Source organism: Piliocolobus tephrosceles, chromosome 12, assembly GCF_002776525.5.
Source record: "Piliocolobus tephrosceles isolate RC106 chromosome 12, ASM277652v3, whole genome shotgun sequence".
Classification (NCBI taxonomy): domain Eukaryota; kingdom Metazoa; phylum Chordata; class Mammalia; order Primates; family Cercopithecidae; genus Piliocolobus; species Piliocolobus tephrosceles.
Window position 1 is genome coordinate 76,003,764 of NC_045445.1, and position 20,566 is coordinate 76,024,329.

The 20,566-nt window shown below is 38.0% G+C and overlaps 1 protein-coding gene across 5 annotated transcripts in view; it reads right to left on the minus strand.

Moving 5' to 3' along the window:
• ATP7A (ATPase copper transporting alpha) overlaps positions 1 to 20,566 on the minus strand; it is a 155,766-nt gene that overhangs the window by 109,764 nt on the left and 25,436 nt on the right. The window contains exons 1-2 of one of the 5 annotated variants that reach the window (XM_023202324.1): positions 14,499 to 14,649; positions 13,525 to 13,677 (exon numbers count right to left, since the gene is read on the minus strand). The exons of 2 other annotated variants lie outside the window; for them this stretch is intronic. The gene's annotated coding sequence lies outside the window, so the exon portion shown is untranslated. Of the gene's footprint in view, positions 1 to 569; positions 592 to 13,524; positions 13,678 to 14,498; positions 14,650 to 20,566 lie in introns of those variants that run through there. 2 more of the 5 variants (XM_023202325.1, XM_023202326.2) reach the window with 2 other exon arrangements.

Below are 20,566 nucleotides of genomic sequence, written 5' to 3' on the forward strand. Positions count from 1 at the left end.
TCTTTTCTCTCAAAATATGTATGGGCTATAGCAAAATGACTATTTTCTGAGAAAGGCAGACACTTTTTTTAAAAGATTTTTTAGCCAGGCACAGTGGCTCACACCTGGTATCCCAGCATTTTGGGAGGCCGAGGCGGGCGGATCACAAGGTCAGGAAACTGAGACCATCCTGGCTAACATGGTGAAACCCTGTCTCTACTAAAAATACAAAAAAATTAGCTGGGCATGGTGGTGGGCACCTGTAGTCCCAGCTATTCAGGAGGCTAAGGCAGGAGAATGGCATGAACCTGGGGGGTGGAGCTTGCAGTGAGTCGAGATCGTGCCACTGCACTCCAGCCTGGGTGACAGGGTGAGACTCCATCTTAATAAATTCTTAAATAAATAAATAACATTTTTTAAATTGTGGTAAAATGGCCGGGCACAGTGGCTCACACCTGTAATCCCAGCACTCAGGGAGGCTGAGGCGGGCGATCACCTGAGGTCAGGAGTTCCAAACCAGCCTAGCTAACACGGTAAAACCCCGTTTCTACTAAAAATACAAAAAATTAGCCGGGCATGGTGGCGCATACCTGTAATCCCAGCTACTTGGGAGGCTGAGGCAGGAGAATCACTTGAACACAGGAGACAGAGGTTGCAGTGAGCCGAGATCGCACCATTGCACTGCAGCTTGGGCAATAAGAGCAAAACTCTGTCTCCAAAAAAGAAATTGGCCGGGCATGGTAGCTCATGCCTGTAATCCCAGCATTTTGGGAGGCCGAGGCAGGCAGATCACGAGGTCAAGGGTTCAAGACCAACCTGGCCAACATGGCGAAACCCTGTCTCTACTAAAAATACAAAAATCAGCCTGTTGTGATAGGCACCTGTAATCCCAGCTACTCAGGAGGCTGAAGCAGGAGAATCACTTGAACCCGGGAGGCGGAGGTTGCAGTGAGCCGAGATCGTGGCATTGCCCTCCAGCCTAGGCTACAAGAGCAAGACTCTGTCACAAAAAAAAAAAAAAAAAATGTGGTAAAACACATAACATAAAATTTACCATTTTAACCATTTTTATATGTAAAATTTAGTGGAATTAAGTATATACACATTGTTGTGCAACCATCGCCACCATCTATCTTCAGAACTTTTTCATCTTCCCAAATTCGAACTCTGTACCTATTAAAAAATAACTCCCTATTCTCTCTCCCCCTCAGACCCTGCTAACCATGGTACTACTTTATATCTCTATGATTTTAACTACCCTAGGTACTCCACATAAGTAAACTCATACAATATTTGTCCTATTGTGGCTGGCTTATTTCATTTAGCATAACACATTCAAAGTTCACCCATGTAGTACCATGTGTCAGAATTTCATTCCTTTTTAAAGCTAATGTTCTATTATATCATATATATATATATTCATACTGCATTGTGTTTATTCATGCATCTGTTGATGGACATTTGGGCTACTATGAACAATGCTGCAATGAACACTGGTATACAAGTATCTGTTGAAATCCCTACTTCAAATTGTTTATTGTTTTGGGTATACATCCGGAAGTGGAGTTGCTAGATCATGTGGTAATTCTATATTTAATAGTTTTAGGAACCACCATACTGTTTTCCACCATGACTGAACCATTTTACATTTCATCAACAATGCACAAGAGTTCCAGTTTCTTGCCAATACTTGATATTTTCTGAGGTTTTTTGTTTTTTTTTTTTTTTTTAGTAATAGCCATCCTAGTGGATGTAAAGTGGTAATACACTTATTTTTTTATTTCAGAAATTTCAATGAAGAATTGAAGAATCAAAATTAACTATGAATAAATGGAAAGATACATTTCATTTCATGAATAAATGGAAAGATACAGTCATCTCCTTGTTATTTATTTCATTTATAATGTATTCTTATAATTTTTCTTTATATCCCCTCTCTTCTGATTTTCTGGCAAGAACTGGTTGTAATATATACTTCAAATGTGAAATACTTGGCTTTGATTTCTATTTCATGAACAATCAGCTTAATAGGTTAGCACGATAACTTGGAATGAGTTCAAAGGCATCAAGATAAAAGGATGTAATAACTGGTCATTAGTGGATGTTCTTAGCTCATCATATGCTTATTTTTAGAGTGGATATAAAAAAGGAAATGGGATTTTTTTTTTTTTTTTTTTTTTTTTTTTTTGAGACAAGAGTCTCGCCCTGTCGCCCAGGCTGGAGTTCCGTGGCGCAATCTCGGCTCACTGCAATCTCCGCCTCCCGGGTTCAAGCGATTCTCCTGCCTCAGCCTCCTGAGTAGCTGGGATTATAGATATGTGCTACCACACCTTGCTAAGTTTTGAATTTTTTTGTAGAGATGGGGTCTCACTATGTTGCCCAGGCTAGCATCAAATTCCTGGACTCAAGCAATCCTCCCACTTCAGTCTCCCAAAGTGCTGGGATTACAGGTGTGAGTCATGGTGTCCAGCCTACCTCATCTTTTTTGACAAATATGTCTGTGATTGAAATGCAAAATCTAATGAAAAAAGCATTACTGCATATGAACACATAAGATGACCTTAGGGCTGGGAACTAGCCATCAAAGATCCTGAGGTTAAAAAATTGTAACTCAATCCATCTTATCACACCTGTAAATTTATTTTACATCACACCTTTGGATGAACAGTAAACCTCATAATTAAATATATATTTTTATTCCTGAAAAAACTTGTAACCTTAGAAATATAACACTATAGAATCTTAATAGAGGTCTTAATAAAAGTCAGCAAATAATATTATCCTTTCAGTATTGACCTATTAAAATAATCTGGCAAATTACAATTCTGCTACTATGTAGCTCTGCAATTTTATTGTGTAATTCTGGTCAATTAGTACATATGTCTACAGGGACTCTGGCCTATAAACACAACATAAAGAGTTATCAAGGCAGATAAACGTTAAATAGTAGTGAGCTACATCAGTTATCTAAAATATAAGAAGGATTTATAAAGTCAAAGATAATTGTCAGGCCAGGCTTGGTGGCTCACACCTGTAAACCCAGCACTTTGGGAGGCCAAAGTGGGCAGATGGCTTGAGTCCGGGAATTTGAGACCAACTGGGGCAACATGGCGAAACACCGCCTCTACAAAAATCATAAAAAAGTTACTTGGGAGGGTAGTGTATGACTGTGGTCCCAGCTATTCAGGAGGCTAAGGTGGGAGGATCACCTGAGCCAGGCAGGCAGTGGTTGCAGTGAGCCAAAATGGCACCACTGCACTCCAGCCTGGGCGACAGAGTCAGATCTTGTCTCAACAAAACTTTACATAACATCCTTGGCCGGATGTGGTGGCTTATGCCTGTAGTCCCAGCACTTTGGGAGGCTGAGGCAGGTAGATCACCTGAGGTCAGAAGTTCAAGACCAGCCTGGCCAACATGGTGAAACCCCATTTCAATTAAAAATACAAAAATTAGCTGGGTGTGGTGGCAGGCGCCTGTAATCCCAGCTACTTGAGAGGCTGAGGCAAGAGAATTGCTTGAACCTGGGAGGTGGAGGTTGCAGTGAACCAAGATTGTGCCAGTGCACTCCAGCCTAGGCAACAAGAGACTCTGTCATAAATACATACATACATACATACACACATACATACATACACACATACATATATACACATATACCATACTGAGGAATGACAAAACTGTCCACAAAACTAAGTCACTCTCACTGGCAGACTTGAGCCTGTTCAGCCAGATAACAAGTGAGATAGCAGGGTAGAAAAGAGCCACTTGGGACCGGGCACAGGAGGATCACTTGAGGACTGGCGTTCAAGATCAGCCTGGGCAACATAGAAAGGTCCCGTCTTTAAATAAACTTTTCAAAAAAAAATTAGCTGAGCATGGTAGTGTACCTGTAGTCCCAACTACTCCAGAGGCTGTAGAAGGATCACCTGAGCCCGGGAGTTCAAGGTTACGGTGAGCTATGATCATGTCACTGCACTCCAGCCTGAGCTATAGAGATCCTGTCTCTAAAAAAATTTTAAATTAAAAATATCACTTGGCCTATCATCCCAACAGATGCTAAAGTCTACCAGTTGGGAGTTCTTTATAGGCACCTGAAAAGATGATCAGTTCATATACTATGTTACTTTATTTCAAACATATGCAGAAAAAAGAGGGGTAAACAATTACACACTTTCTTCTGTGTACACTTTTTTCTTGTTTATAGCATACGATCTAATTTACAAACTTTTTTATTTGACATATAATGTAGCTGTGAAAAGATGTTCAACTAAACTAGTTAAAAGCACAAATTTGAGAAATTTAAATACAAACTAAAACAATGACATCGTGTTTTTTTCTTATGATGTTGGCAAAAATTTAGAAGACTTACGTATCTATCTATTAAGGATGGTCAAGGGTATAGAAAAATATTTTATCTTACTGTTAATGAAGTGTAAATCACTATGGCCTTTTTTGAAAGGCAATTTTGCAATTTTGCAATACTTATCAACATATGATGTGTACATAACTTGACTCCGCAATTTTACTTAAAAGAATCTAGCCACAAAAATACTTACACAGATGTATAAATTTATAGGTGTAAGCATATCTAAAATAGTTAAAATTTGGAGACTCTCTAAATGCCTATCAATTAGGAAATAGATAAATAAATTATGGTGCATTCATACTATAGAATACTATACAGCAGTTAAGAACAGCAAGCTAAATCTGCATATACTGACATGGAAGAATATCTATGACTAGTAAAGGGTCTAGAAGAATACAAGCTATTAATAGTGATTACCCTTTGAGGGAGTGACTCTCTTTTTACTTTATGTAATTCTATATTACTTCAGTTTCATTAAAACAAGCATGTATTATTTATTTTTTAAATTTCTTATTTTTTGCATGTATTACTTTACTATTCAGGAAAATAATAAAGAAAATGCGGAAATTAGCCAAACATTTTATTTGCCTGAATTGGATGCATTTATTGTCTTCTATAGCTTTGGACATTTGTAGATAGCTTTTTCCCAAACCCAAGAGTAAGCAGGTCATATACAGTTCCTGTTTAAAAGCAGAAATGGGCAAAGGTTAAAGATAACAAAGAGAAAACTGCAATTAAGGAAGTGAAGAAAACAACAGTAAGAGAAGGCTGATAGGAAACATACCAAAAAAAGGAATTCTTTTAGTGCTGGGCACTAAAATAATTAGCAGAATGTGATTCTTTAATTTTCAAATTTGTAAGATTATTTAATCTTAAATTTGTAAGAGAATCATAAAGAAAAAGAGTTTTCTTCAATCACAAAAGGATATTTTTTAAAAAGCAGCACCAACAAGTCTCACTACAATTAGTTTAAAAGCTTAGAAGGCAGGGCACAGTGACTCATGCCTGTAATCCCAGGACTTTGGGAGGCCCCAAGGCAGGTGGATCACCTGAGGTCAGGAGTTCGAGACCAGCCTGGCCGTGGTGAAACCCCATTGCTACTAAAAATACACAAAGTTGCTGGGTATGGTGGTGCTTTCCTGTAATCCCAGCTACTCAGGAGACTGAGGCATAAGAATCGAGAATCGCTTGAAACTGGGAGGCGGTGTTTGCAGTGAGTTAAGATCATGCCACTGCTCTCCAGCCTGGGTGACAGAGCAAGACTGTGTCTCAAAAAATAAATAATAAACAAAAAACAAAAGCCTAGAAAAATCCATTTGTGAAAAGAAAATAATATTCTCAGAGAAAGAGGGCTGGATGCGGTGGCTCATACCTGTAATCCCAACACTTTGGGAGGCTAAGGTGAAAGAACTGCTTGAGCACAGGTGTTCAAGACCAGCATGGGCAACAAAATGAGACCCCCGTCTCTACAATAAAATAACAAAAATTAGCCAGGCATGGTGGCACGTGACTGTGGTCCCAGCTACACAGGAGGTTGAGAAAGGAGGATCACTTGGGACCAGGTCAAGGCTGCAGTGAGCCATGCTCACCCCACTGCACTCCAGCCTGGGTAACAGAGCGAGACACTGTCCCCCCCAACCCCCAACCCCCACAAAAAAAAAGGAGTTCCTAAACTGGTTGAGGAAAACAGCATGTTCTGTTCTGACTTTGGGGATAGATTTGGGACAAAGGAATTTGGTAACATTTGAATTAAATCTTCTACTCCAAAACTAGTAATACAGAAAATTTATCAAATTAGGAACAAGACATGGGTAAGTTACATTAAAACCCCATGGATGAGCAATTACAGAAGTTAGTATGTTAAATGAAGATTTTGATATTAGAAGATGATATGATGACTTGGAGTTGAGAAAATATTCTTTTTTAGACCCATTTCAATAACAAATACCAATCAATCTGCATTGGGCAAAATAACTTTAGAGGTCAGACTGCCTGGATAACTAAAACATCATGGTCATCTCGATCTGCCTAAAAATAGTAAACCTGCGAGAATGTCTTTCTTTTTCTGAGAAAAATCTACCAAAAGGCTCAAAGATCTGAATCTCTACCCTGGCATATCATTTCCATTTGGGGCCTATGAGTTAACATTGTTCCCATAGAAATAAATTCTGTTAGTGTGATATACTTAATTAATAAGCAAAGGAATGCAGTAATTTTATTCTTATATTCTCATAAGCTTTACATTGTCTAATAATTTAAAGATATTTTCTATTTGGATTTTATAGCATGTGATGTTAGTTCTCAGATCCACAGTCAACAGAGCTTTTAAGTGAACTGGGAAAAAAATTGAAAATAATTCACTCACGAATTATACTCTAAAGATAAAAATGAAAACTTTATTATTCCCAGTGCATTTTAAAGCCTCTGTAATGCCCATCTTCCCTATTTTTCTTCTTTACACACATGGGATCATACTATATGTACTATTTTGCACCTTGCATTTTCCATTTAACGTATCTTTTACATCTTGTATCAAGACATATAGACCTCCTGCAAGGTGCAGTGACTCATGCCTGTAATCGCAGCACGTTGAGAGGCCAAGGATCACTTGAGGCCAGGAGTTCAAGCCCAGCCTGGGCAATATAGTGAGATCTCATCTCTAATTATTAAAAAGAAAAAAAATTTTTAAGGACATACAGACCTCCACAATAAAAAATAAAACTGAATTATCCCCAAAGAAAATAGATAGACCTACCATTTTACAAAATGGTTGTAATATTCCATTGTGTGGATATGCTATATTTTATTTAATTAGTTCCTTTTTGATTAACATTTAGGTTGTTTTCAGTTCTGTGCTATTATAAACCCTGCTTCAATGAATATCCTTGTATATACATCTTCATGAGCATATCTTTTAGATAAAATTCCTGGAAGTGTAATTGCTAGGACAAAGGGCATGTACATTCTAAACTTTGAAAAATAGTTCTAAACTGCCCTCCAGAAAAACTGTATCAATTTATACACCCACTAACGACATATATAAATAGTACTTATTTATTTTTTATTTTTCCACATGTTCTAAATATAAATAGTACTTCTTAAGGCTTGTGATACGTACTGTAAATCACCCTCTGGAAAGATATCATTTCACACTTACACTAGCAGTACAGGAGAGTGTCTAGCCACACTTTTATCAGGTACTATGAAAATTCTTTTTAAGCTTTGTCAATCTGTTATGTGAAAAATGATCATCTGTTTTTTATCTCCAATAACTTTGTAAGAATTTTTTGACCATTTGTATTCTTCATTTATGAACTGCCTGTTTACTTCCATCGTGCATTTTTCTTTTGTTTACCTTTTTTGTTACAGATAGGTAAGAGATCTTTGCATATTAAAGATATTCATCATTTACCTGTCATATATTGTTAGTCTTTTTAAAGTTTCTTGTTTATCTTTTATCTGTTTGTGCAGTTTTTAAATTTTTAAGTACCATGCCTTTGGTGTCAGGCTTTGGAAGGCCTTTCTTACCTCAATTTATATTCTCTTCTAGTACCTTTTGTACTTTACATTTAAATCCTTAACTCATCTAGAATTTATTTCAGTTTAAGTATATAACATAAGAAACTAACATTTTTTTCTTCAAAATCATTAACTGATTGTCCCAATGCCATTTGTTAAGTAAGCCACTCTTTCCTCATCTACCTGAAAAGCTACCACTATTAAATATACAAGTACACTAAATTTTTATTTAGGGGTCTCTTTCGGGATGTTTTCTTCCCTTGATCTGTTATTCTATTTTGGTGCCAGTACTTTTGGTTGGGTGGGGGGAATGAAGACATTCTTTAAAATTTTATTTATTGGAGTAAAAACACTTACCATGAGTTACCCTCTTAACACATCTTTAAGTGTACAATATATTAGGTACAATGTTAACTTTTAAAACTGCTGTACATTTTAATGCATTTTTTGTCTAATAAGGCACATCCCCCTTGTCATCCTTCTTTTTCAGAATTTGTCTGTGTGTTTTCAAATATTTACTCTTTCATATGAACCTTAACATCATTGTGTCAGATCCTCCCTCCATCAAAATCTCTTAAATTTATAGACTAACTTAAATAGTTAATCTTAACCTCTTTTTACAATATTGAATCTTACTACACATTTCTTAAGTTTATTCTTTAGTATTTTTGGGGTCCCCCCCAAAAAACAAACAAAAAAAACTAAAGAAATAAACTTAATAAGAAGATATATATGAATAAGAGCTTTTTTCATTATGTTTTCTAGATGATTATTGTTGGTGTATATGTGATATAATTGTGTAACTGTATAATTTTGATATATTTAACTGCCAACTTATTAAACCCTCTAATACCTCTCTATATTAACTCAACCTTAGTAAACTCTGTAATTAGAGTGGATGTTTCACAAAAACAAATATATCATCTAACACACATGAATTTTCTACAGAACGTATAAATTAACGTAAATTTACATCTGTTTATTTTACAGTTCCTCTGAGAGGGGAACTGTTAAGTCAGAGCATTTTACTGTTAACCTTATACCTTTTTGCACCTTGTGTCTTCTCATTACTATGAGCATATGTACTACTTTGGTAATAAAAAATAAGTTTTAAAAAAGTGCCAACCGGGCACGGTGGCTCACGCCTGTAATCCCAGCACTTTGGAAGACTGAGGTGGGCGGATCACGAGGTCAGGAGATCGAGACCATCCTGGCTAACACGGTGAAATCCCGTCTCCAGTAAAAAATACAAAAAATTAGCCAGGCATAGTGGCGGGCGCCTACAGTCCCAGCTACTCAGGAGGCTGAGGCAGGAGAATGGCATGAACCTGGGAGGCGGAGCTTCCAGTGAGCTGAGATCGCACCACTGCACTCCAGCCTGGGCCACAGCGGGAGACTCGCAAAAAAAAAAGAAAAAAAAAAAAGTGTCACTCTCTGACCTCGCCATACTGCTTTCAGGAATAAATGGAGGGATAATGGAGAGATACTCAAAGATAATAATATAGCAATATCCATCAGAGCAAAAATAAGTGGATATATGTAATTTTTTTTTTTTTTTTTTTGAGACAGTGTCTTGCTCTGTCACCCAGGCTGGAGTGCAGTGGTGCAATCTCAGTTCACTGCAACTTCCGCCTCCCAAGTTCAAGCAATTCACATGCCTCAGCCTCCTGAGTAGCTGGGATTACAAGCGCACACCACCACACCCGGCTAATTCTCTGTATTTTTAGTAGAGACGGGGTTTTGCCATGTTGGCCAGGCTGGTCTCGAACTCCTGGACTCAAGTGGTCCACTTGTCTCGGCCTCCTAAAGTGCTAGGATTACAGGTGTGAGCCACCACACCCAGCCAAAACAAGTGGATATAAGTTAAAAGACTAATAAAATGGGAATTGGTAAAATAAATAATATTCCAAATATTCAGTAGAATACACAACTATTATATTTAAATTTTCTGACATACAAAGACAATCAATAATATATTGAATATTAAAATGAGTTTTTTTGGGTTGTTTTTAAAAAAGAGACATGGACAGACACACATGTATATACCTACATAGCAAAATTTGTAAGACTAAATTAACAGTTACCTTAGGAGTAATAAATAATTCTGGTAGTACTCTTATAATCTCTGCTGTGCATTGTGAAGTTTTCTACAATAAACATGCCTTAATTATTTACAGGAATAATCAGGGTGACAACCCTTGTAGTGTTAAACCCATAAATTCTAGGAATTAAGAGGTTCAGCTCACTACCCATGTTTATTCCTCAAACAAGTTCAAATCCCACTTTGGTTAGCCCAGTCCTCTAAGAATCCCAAGACATGTCTAGTTCTAGCAGGCTGTTTCACAAGGGTGGTATGGCATCTGATGGTTATGAAGAGATTTAAGTTTGTAAGGAAAAAAAAGGAACTAGAACTGAATGAGGCGTTTTGAAAATGTATGTTGATATCTTGTTCCCTATTACACTTGAAATTTCAGGATACTTATAAAAAGAAAGCATTTACCTTCCATCCCAGGCTGCCTGAACCGCAAGATAAATGCTTTTCTGTAACAGAGTCTGAGAAACTTAAGTAGGTGTTATGCTCACGAAATTTATCATTAACTTGCACGGCGGTCTACTGAAAGCTCAAGCAGTGGAAAAAGTTTATCTGGTATAACCAGCAAATTCCAGTGAAGTAAGAAGTTTACGATAAATAAATGTGTGTATGTATATCCATACCCATATTTTTAAACTAAAAAACACACTTCTATGACTTTTCATATGACATATTAGTTAATAAATCATCATTTATTTTCTTTAATGACACTGTACTATATATGCTACCAAGCTGACAATATAGATTTTGGGGGAGGGTGATAATTAGTACACCAGACCAAATATTAACACTGACAACATGCCCATCAATTTGCTGACAGTTGGCGAGACAGAGAGAGGGGTAGTGGGGTGTGTGTGTGAGAGAGAGAGAGAGAACCATCCCATGACGTTCAAAATTCCCTCATGCCATGCCTTTACTTTATAACCAATACTTCCCTTACCCCCAAACCCTGGCATCCACTGTTTTCCTCCCTATAGTTTTGCTTTTTCAGATTTTCATATAAATGGAATGATTATTCATATAAGTGGATAAATGAAATGATACATAGCCTTTTGTATCTGGTTTCTTTCACTTAGCAAAATGCATTTTAAGATTAATCTATGTTATTGCATGAATCAAGGAGTGTATTACATGGTATAAACATACAACAATCTATTCATCTTTTTCACCAGTTGAAAGAATTGGGTTGTTTCCAATTTTTGGTGACTAATGCTGAACAATGCTAGTATAAACATTCATATACAGGTTTTTGTGTAAACACAGGTTTTCACTTCTCTTGGAGAGATATCTAGAAGTAGGATTGCTGAGTCATATTGGAGATACAGGTTTAATTTCATAAGAAACTGTTGGCAAACTGTTTTCCAAAGTGGCTGTATCATTTTGTATTCCCATCAGCAACGTATAAGAGCTCCAGTTGCTCTGCACACCTGCCAACAATTGGGATTGCCAATTTTGTTTTTTCTAGACCTTCTAAAAATAAGTGTACAGTGGTATCTCACTTTAACTTTATTTACAGATGATGTTTCGGATCACAACAAAATTGAGCAGAAAGTACAGAGATTTCCCAAATACCTCCTACCACCATATACGTACAACCTCCCTCGTTAGCAACATCACATACCAGAGTGGTACATTTGTCATAATTGTCATTTTGGTTTTAATTTTCATCTGCCTAATCTGCATTTCCTTTATTTGCTATTTTCATATCTTCTAGGTGAAGTCTCTATTCACATCTTTTGCCCATTTTGTTATTTGGTTGTTTCCTCATGTTTTTTTTTTTTTTTTTGAGACGGAGTCTCGCTCTGTCGCCCAGGCTGAAGTGCAGTGGCCGGATATCAGCTCATTGCAAGCTCCGCCTCCTGGGTTTACGCCATTCTCCTGCCTCAGCCTCCTGAGTAGCTGGGACTACAGGCGCCCGCCACCTCGCCCGGCTAGTTTTTTGTATTTTTTAGTAGAGACAGGGTTTCACTGTGTTAGCCAGGATGGTCTCGATCTCCTGACCTCGTGATCCGCCTGTCTCGGCCTCCCAAAGTGCTGGGATTACAGGCTTGAGCCACCGCGCCCGGCCTCCTCATTGTTACATTTGGAGGGTTTTGAAAGTTTATTATGGATACAAATCTTTGTCAAAAATGTGATTTGCAGCTGGGCACAGTGGCACATATCTGTAGTCCCAGCTATTCAGGAGGCTGAGGTAGGAGGATGACTTGAGGCCAGGAGTTCAAGTCCAGCCTGGAGAACACAGACTGCATCTCTTAAACAAAAATTTGACTTAAAATATCTTCTCCTAGTTTATGGCTTGTCTTTTCGTTTTCTTTTACAGAGTAAAAGCTTTCATTTTAATTAAGTCCAGTATATCCATTTTTTCATTTATGGATTATGCTTTTGGGATAATACAGATTTCTAATCACATTTCTTTTAAAGTCTTTCTTTGTACAAACAGAGTAACATTTCTCCTAACTAGCAGCCTCAGTCACAAAGAATAATAAGCAAAAACTGCCACTAGTGTTGTTTAATGGGTACAGAGTTTCAGTTTGGGAAGATGAAGAAAGTTCTGGAGGTGGATGGTAGGGATGGTTGCACGACAATGTGGCTATACTTAATGTCATAGAACCACTATAGCCAAACATGGTTTAAATGGTAAATTTTATGGTATGTGTATTTTACCGTAAGTTTTTAAAACTTGGCACTGAGCAATAAAAATATGTCAGGGAAGTCTATACTCTAAGTTCATGCACACTATTTGTCAGAAGAATATTTCAGGCACTGATAAACAAGGCAATGGAGCCAAAACTTCACTTTGGATTCATGAATGATGAATGAGGGGTCCATTTCCAAGATAAGAGATGGCTGGTCAAAAGGCATCATGCCTAGCACTTTGTAGAGAGGTTGTCTCATTTAGTCTTCATACTTATCCTATGAGGAAGATACTATATTAGCTTCTTTCACAATTAAGGGAACTAAGGCTTGGAGGGCAAGGTTGCCTGTTCAAAGTTATATTAATACTTGGATCAGTTAAATCAAGAAGTGAAAATTAGCAGAAGCCACCAGACAATCTGACCCAAGAACTCTCACTCTGGGCCACTGCTCTACGCTGTCTCCAAGTCTGTAAAATAAAACTGCCTTCACTCAGCTTTTGTTGTGAGAAATTTAGAAGTCTTAGAAAACTAAAAATTAATTAACAAACATTCCTTGGGGACTGTTAAAATGTAATTTCACTAGACTGGTTTCCCACAGTACATTCAACAAAGATAAGTTACATGTTATCATTTACTCTGCAGTGGAGTAGGTAATAGCTGTACATCTTAAGTCAAACAGCCTGGTGTCAAATCCTGGCTCTGGCTTTGTGCTAAAGAATCTTATGCATCTTAGTTCATATGAACAAAATTGCTAATTTGGGGTGATAAAACCATACAACCCTAGAAGCTTCTTTACTCAAAATGTGTTGTTTATGTCCTATCTTGAAGCCTCCAAAATATAGGTAAGCTTCACTGTTACTGTGAAGACCCAGTAATGCTTAGAATATTTTATATCTCTATAAAAGTTGGCTATTTTTTATAAAAAGAATTACCTTGCACAAATGACTTCATCGATAAAATGGTTAAGTATTTAACAGCAGTGGTTCTGGAATCAGGCTACCTCTTTTCAAATCCTGGCTCTGCCACTTGCTAAATTTAAAGCCTTGGGCCTGTCACTTGTCTCCTGAAGCTTTAGTTTTCCATGACTGAAAAAGAAAAGAATTGTTATAGCATTGCTATGAGCATAAAATGAAACATTCTATATAAATTGCTTAGTATAGTCCTTCATACACAGTCAGACACCAGTGCACATGAACTATTCCTGCTTTTTATTAGTAATATTAAAATGTGTGGGGGTAGCATTATAAATCAAATCATAGAAAGGGCATTTTGCAAATCTGCAGAGACAGCAATACTCTAAGTAATTAATTCTTAAAGAACTCAGCCAAGCCTGGTGGCTTACTCCTGTAATTCTGCATTTGGGAGGCCAACGCAGGTGGATTGCTCAAGCGCAGTAGTTCAAGACCAGCCTGGGCAACATGGTAAAATGCCATCTCTACAAGACACACACACACAAAAAAAAAAAAACAGGTGTGGTGGTGCACACCTGTAGTCCCAGTTACTCTGGGGGCTGATGTGAGATCACACCACTGCACTCCAGTCTGTGCGACAGAGTAAGGCTATTTAAAAAAAAAAAAAAAAAAAAAAAAAGAACTATAACTTATCTCAGTTGGTGCTCATAAACATTGACCACCCCAACTAAAGCTACCCTCTGCAAGTCCCTCTGTATCACGATCCTTGTTTTATATGTTATCAGACAGGTTGAGCATTCCTAATTTGAAAATCCAAAACCTTAAATACTCCAAAATCTGAAACTTTTAGAGTGCCAACATGATACCACGAGTTGAGAAATTCCACCTCAACCTCATGTGATGGGTTGCAATCAAAATGCAGGCACACAACAGTTTATTCAGCATCCCTAAGGGGAAAAAAAAGGCCCTCCCAGCTCCCTTCAGCTGCAACGTACCTGCATGCATTCATAACAGAACAAGAAATCATATCTGTCCAAAATATCAAAGAGAGACTTCTAAGAAAAAACCATTGTTAATGAGGCAGAAGACTCTAGAGGAAACTTTAGTTTTTTTTGGAGACAGGTTCTTGCTCTGTTGCCCAGGCTGGAGTACAGTGGTGTTATCATAGCTCACTGCAGCCTCAAATTTCTGGGCTCTATCAATCCTCCCACCTCAGCATCCCAAGTAGCTGGGACTACAGATGTGTGCCACCACGCCCAGCTAATTTTTTGTTAAATGTTTAGTGAGATGAGGTGTTGCCCAGGCTGGTCTTGACCTCCTGAGTTCAAGCAATCCTCCTGCCTCGACCCCCCAAAGTGCTGGGACTATAGACATGAGCCATCGCACCTGGCCTAGAAGAGACATTTTTAAAAGTCATACAGCAGAATGCCTCCTCATCCCTAGAGGACCCACTTTCTGGTCCTTCAACTACTTCTAATGTTTCTTTTCACCTAAAAACATAAAATTTAGTATACAGTAATCTTTTAATCAAAACACAGTATCATAAGTAGAGACTGAAAACTTGCTGTTGTTTGTTGCTGTGGTTTAACAGCTAAAAAAGGAATTCTGGTGATGCTACTGTGCTGCTTAGCTACCCTGAACACCTTGTTTTTCACTGTATTAATGGTATGTCATGTTTTTTAATTGATTAAAATTTACAGGTATGTGAATAAGTGCAAGAAAATGATTGCTTACCAGGAGCATATAAATTCAGAGTCAGGAACAATGGTTAGGCCGATCACAGATTGTCCACACGGGTGGCTGAGATAGTGACACCTTTGCTTTCTAATGGTATATTGTACACACTTTGTTTCATGCACAAAATTATTTAAAATATTAATAAAATTAACTTCAGGCTATGTGTACAAGTTATAGATGAAACATAAATGAATTTCATATTTAAACCTGAGTCCTATCCCCAAGATACCTCATTACATATATGCAAATATTCCAAACTCCAAAAATTCTGAAGTCCGAAACACTCCCGGTCCTAAGCATTTCTGATAAGAGATACTCAATTGGTACTGACTATTGCTACTTGGTCTCTATTTCCTTTGTTTACTTATTTACTGTCAGTCTCCGACTTCCAGAACATAAGCTCCATGAGAACAGGGAGGCAAAATGGTTAAAAACATTGACTCAAGTTCCAGTCCAGCCTGGGTAACACAGCAAGACCCCTGTGTCTACAATTTTTTTTTTTAAACAGACTCAAGAACCAGACTGTCTGGATTTGATTCCTATCTCTGCTGCTTGCTAGCTGTGTGAGCTTGGCAAGTTATTTAATCTCTGTGCCTCAGTTTCCTTATCTGTAAAATAGAGATCATAACAGCATCTGTTTCAGAGGGTTGTTTCGAGAATTCAACAACTTAACACATGTAAAGCACACAGTAAGCATTCGGTAAATGTAGCTATTATTACAGACCTGGTTCATTGCTGTTATTGCAGCAGCTTGAGCAGTACTTGCACAGAGTAGGCACCTAATAAACATTTATTGAATAAATGAACACTAAGAGTTCAATGCTCCAGTTGGAGACAGTCTTAAGAATGTTCCTAAAAGACAGAGTTAAGAATGAGAGAGACAGAAACCAGGGGGCGGAGCAAGATGGCCGAATAGGAACAGCTCCAGTCTCCAGGTTCCAGCGCGAGCGACACAGAAGACAGGTGATTTCTGCATTTTCAAGTGAGGAACGCAGCTCATCGCCAGCAACGGATCAAAGCTGGACAGAGAATGACTTTGACGAGATGAGAGAAGAAGGCTTCAGACCATCAAACTTCTCAGAGCTAAAGGACGAATTACGTACCCAGTGCAAAGAAACTAAAAATCTTGAAAAAAGAGCGGAAGAATTGATAACCAGAATAATTAATGCAGAGAAGGCCATAAACGAACTGACAGAGATGAAAACCATGACACGAGAAATACGTGACAAATGCACAAGCTTCAGTAACCGACTTGATCAACTGGAAGAAAGAGTATCAGCGATTGAGGATCAAATGAATGAAATGAAGCGAGAAGAGAGGTCTAAAGAAAAAAGAAGAGAAAGAAATGAACAAAGCCTGCAAGAAGTATGGGATTATGTAAAAAGACTAAATTGAAGTCTGATTGGGGTGCCTGAAAGTGAGGGGGAAAATGGAACCAAGTTGGAAAACACTCTTCAGGATATCATCCAGGAGAACTTCCCCAACCTAGTAGGGCAGGCCAACATTGAAATTCAGGAAATACACAGAACACCACAAAGACACTCCTCGAGAAGAGCAACTCCAAAGACACATAATTGCCAGATTCAAAAAAGTTGAAATGAAGGAAAAAATCTTAAGGGCAGCCAGAGAGAAAGGTCGGGTTACCCACAAAGGGAAGCCCATCAGACTAACAGCAGATCTCTCAGCAGAAACTCTCCAAGCCAGAAGAGAGTGGGGGCCAATATTCAACATTCTTAAAGAAAAGAATTTTAAACTCAGAATTTCATATCCAGCCAAACTAAGTTTCATAAGTGAAGGAGAAATAAAATCCTTTACAGATAAGCAAATGCTTAGAGATTTTGTCACCACCAGGCCTGCCTTACAAGAGACCCTGAAGGAAGCACTAAAGATGGAAAGGAACAACCGGTACCAGCCATTGCAAAAACATGCCGAAACGTAAAGACCATCGAGGCTAGGAAGAAACTGCATCAACTAACGAGCAAAATAACCAGTTAATATCATAATGGCAGGATCAAGTTCACACATAACAATACTAACCTTAAATGTAAATGGACTAAATGCTCCAATTAAAAGACACAGACTGGCAAACGGGATAAAGAGTCAAGACCCATCAGTCTGCTGTCTTCAGGAGACCCATCTCACATGCAGAGACATACATAGGCTCAAAATAAAGGGATGGAGGAAGAGCTACCAAGCAAATGGAGAACAAAAAAAAGCAGGGGTTGCAATCCTAGTCTCTGATAAAACAGACTTTAAACCATCAAAGATCAAAAGAGACAAAGAAGGCCATTACATAATGGTAAAGGGATCAATTCAACAGGAAGAGCTAACTATCCTAAATATATATGCACCCAATACAGGAGCACCCAGATTCATAAAGCAAGTCCTTAGAGACAAAGGGACTTAGACTCCCATACAATAATAATGGGAGACTTCAACACCCCACTGTCAACATTAGACAGATCAACGAGACAGAAAATTAACAAGGATATCCAGGAATTGAACTCAGCTCTGCAGCAAGCAGACCTACTAGACATCTACAGAACTCTCCACCCCTAATCAACAGAATATACATTCTTCTCAGCACCACATCACACTTATTCCAAAATTGACCACATAATTGGAAGTAAAGCACTCCTCAGCAAATGTACAAAAACAGAAATTATAACAAACTGTCTCTCAGACCACAGGGCAATCAAACTAGAACTCAGGACTAAGAAACTCAATCAAAACCGCTCAACTACATGGAAACTGAACAACCTGCTCCTGAATGACTACTGGGTACATAACGAAATGAAGGCAGAAATAAAGATGTTCTTTGAAACCAATGAGAACAAAGATACAACATACCAGAATCTCTGGGACACATTTAAAGGAGTGTGTAGAGGGAAATTTATAGCACTAAATGCCCACAAGAGAAAGCAGGAAAGATCTAAAATTGACACTCTAACATCACAGTTAAAAGAACTAGAGAGGCAAGAGCAAACACATTCAAAAGCTAGCAGAAGGCAAGAAATAACTAAGATCAGAGCAGAACTGAAGGAGATAGAGACACAAAAAACCCTCCAAAAAATCAATGAATCCAGGAGTAGGTTTTTTGAAAAGATCAACAAAATTGATCGACTGCTAGCAAGACTAATAAAGAAGAAAAGAGAGAAGAATCAAATAGATGCAATAAAAAATGATAAAGGGGATATCACCACCAACCCCACAGAAATACAAACTACCATCAGAGAATACTATAAACACCTCTACGCAAATCAACTAGAAAATCTAGAAGAAATGGATAATTTCCTGGACACTTACACTCTCCCAAGACTAAACCAGGAAGAAATTGAATCCCTGAATAGACCAATAGCAGGCTCCGAAATTGAGGCAATCATTAATAGCCTAACAAACAAAAAAAGTCCAGGACCAGATGGATTCACAGCTGAATTCTACCAGAGGTACAAGGAGGAGCTGGTACCATTCCTTCTGAAACTATTCCAATCAATAGAAAAAGAGGGAATCCTCCCTAACTCATTTTATGAGGCCAACATCATCTTGATACCAAAGCCTGGCAAAGACACAACAAAAAAAGAGAATTTTAGACCAATATCCCTGATGAACATCGATGCAAAAATCCTCAATAAAATACTGGCAAACCGGATTCAGCAGCACATCAAAAAGATTATCTACCATGATCAAGTGGACTTCATCCCTGGAATGCAAGGCTGGTTCAAGATACGCAAATCAATAAACGTAATCCAGCATATAAACAGAACCAAAGACAAAAACCACATGATTATCTCAATAGATGCAGAAAAGGCCTTTGACAAAATTCAACAGCCCTTCATGTTAAAAACACTCAGTAAATTCGGTATTGATGGAATGTATCTCAAAATAATAAGAGCTATTTATGACAAACCCACAGCCAATATCACACTGAATGGGCAAAAATTGGAAAAATTCCCTTTGAAAACTGGCACAAGACAGGGATGCCCTCTCTCACCACTCCTATTCAACATAGTGTTGGAAGTTCTGGCTAGGGCAATCAGGCAAGAGAAAGAAATCAAGGGTATTCAGTTAGGAAAAGAAGAAGTCAAATTGTCCCTGTTTGCAGATGACATGATTGTATATTTAGAAAACCCCATTGTCTCAGCCCAAAATCTCCTTAAGCTGATAAGCAACTACAGCAACGTCTCAGGATACAAAATCAATGTGCAAAAGTCACAAGCATTCTTATACACCAGTAACAGACAAACAGAGAGCCAAATCATGGATCAACCCCCATTCACAATAGCTTAAAAGAGAATAAAATACCTAGGAATCGAACTTACAAGGGATGTAAAGGGCCTCTTCAAGGAGAACTACAAACCACTGCTCAGTGAAATAAAAGAGGACACAAACAAATGGAAGAACATACCATGCTCATGGATAGGAAGAATCAATATCGTGAAAATGGCCATACTGCCCAAGGTCATTTATAGATTCAATGCCATCCCCATCAAGCTACCAATGAGTTTCTTCACAGAATTGGAAAAATCTGCTTTAAAGTTCATATGGAACCAAAAAAGAGCCCGCATTGTCAAGACAATCCTAAGTCAAAAGAACAAAGCTGGAGGCATCACGCTACCTGACCTCAAACTATACTACAAGGCTACAGTAACCTAAACAGCATGGTACTGGTACCAAAACAGAGATATAGACCAATGGAACAGAACAGAGTCCTCAGAAATAATACTACACATCTACAGCCATCTGATCTTTGATAAACCTGAGAAAAATAAGAAATGGGGAAAGGATTCCCTATTTAATAAATGGTGCTGGGAAAATCGGCTAGCCATAAGTAGAAAGCTGAAACTGGATCCTTTCCTTACTCCTTATATGAAAAATAATTCAAGATGGATTAGAGACTTAAATGTTAGACGTAATACCATAAAAACCCTAGAAGAAAACCTAGGTAATACCATTCAAGACATAGGCATGGGCAAGGACTTCATGTCTAAATCACCAAAAGCAACGGCAACAAAAGCCAAAATTGACAAATCGGATCTAATTAAACTAAAGAGCTTCTGCACAGCAAAAGAAACTACCATCAGAGTGAACAGGCAACCTACAGAATGGGAGAAAATTTTTGCAATCTACTCATCTGACAAAGGGCTAATATCCAGAACCTACAAAGAACTCAAACAAATTTACAAGAAAAAAACAACCCCATCAAAAAGTGGGCAAAGGATATGAACAGACGTTTCTCAAAAGAAGACATTCATACAGCCAACAGACACATGAAAAAATGCTCATCACTGGCCATCAGAGAAATGCAAATCAAAACCACAATGAGATA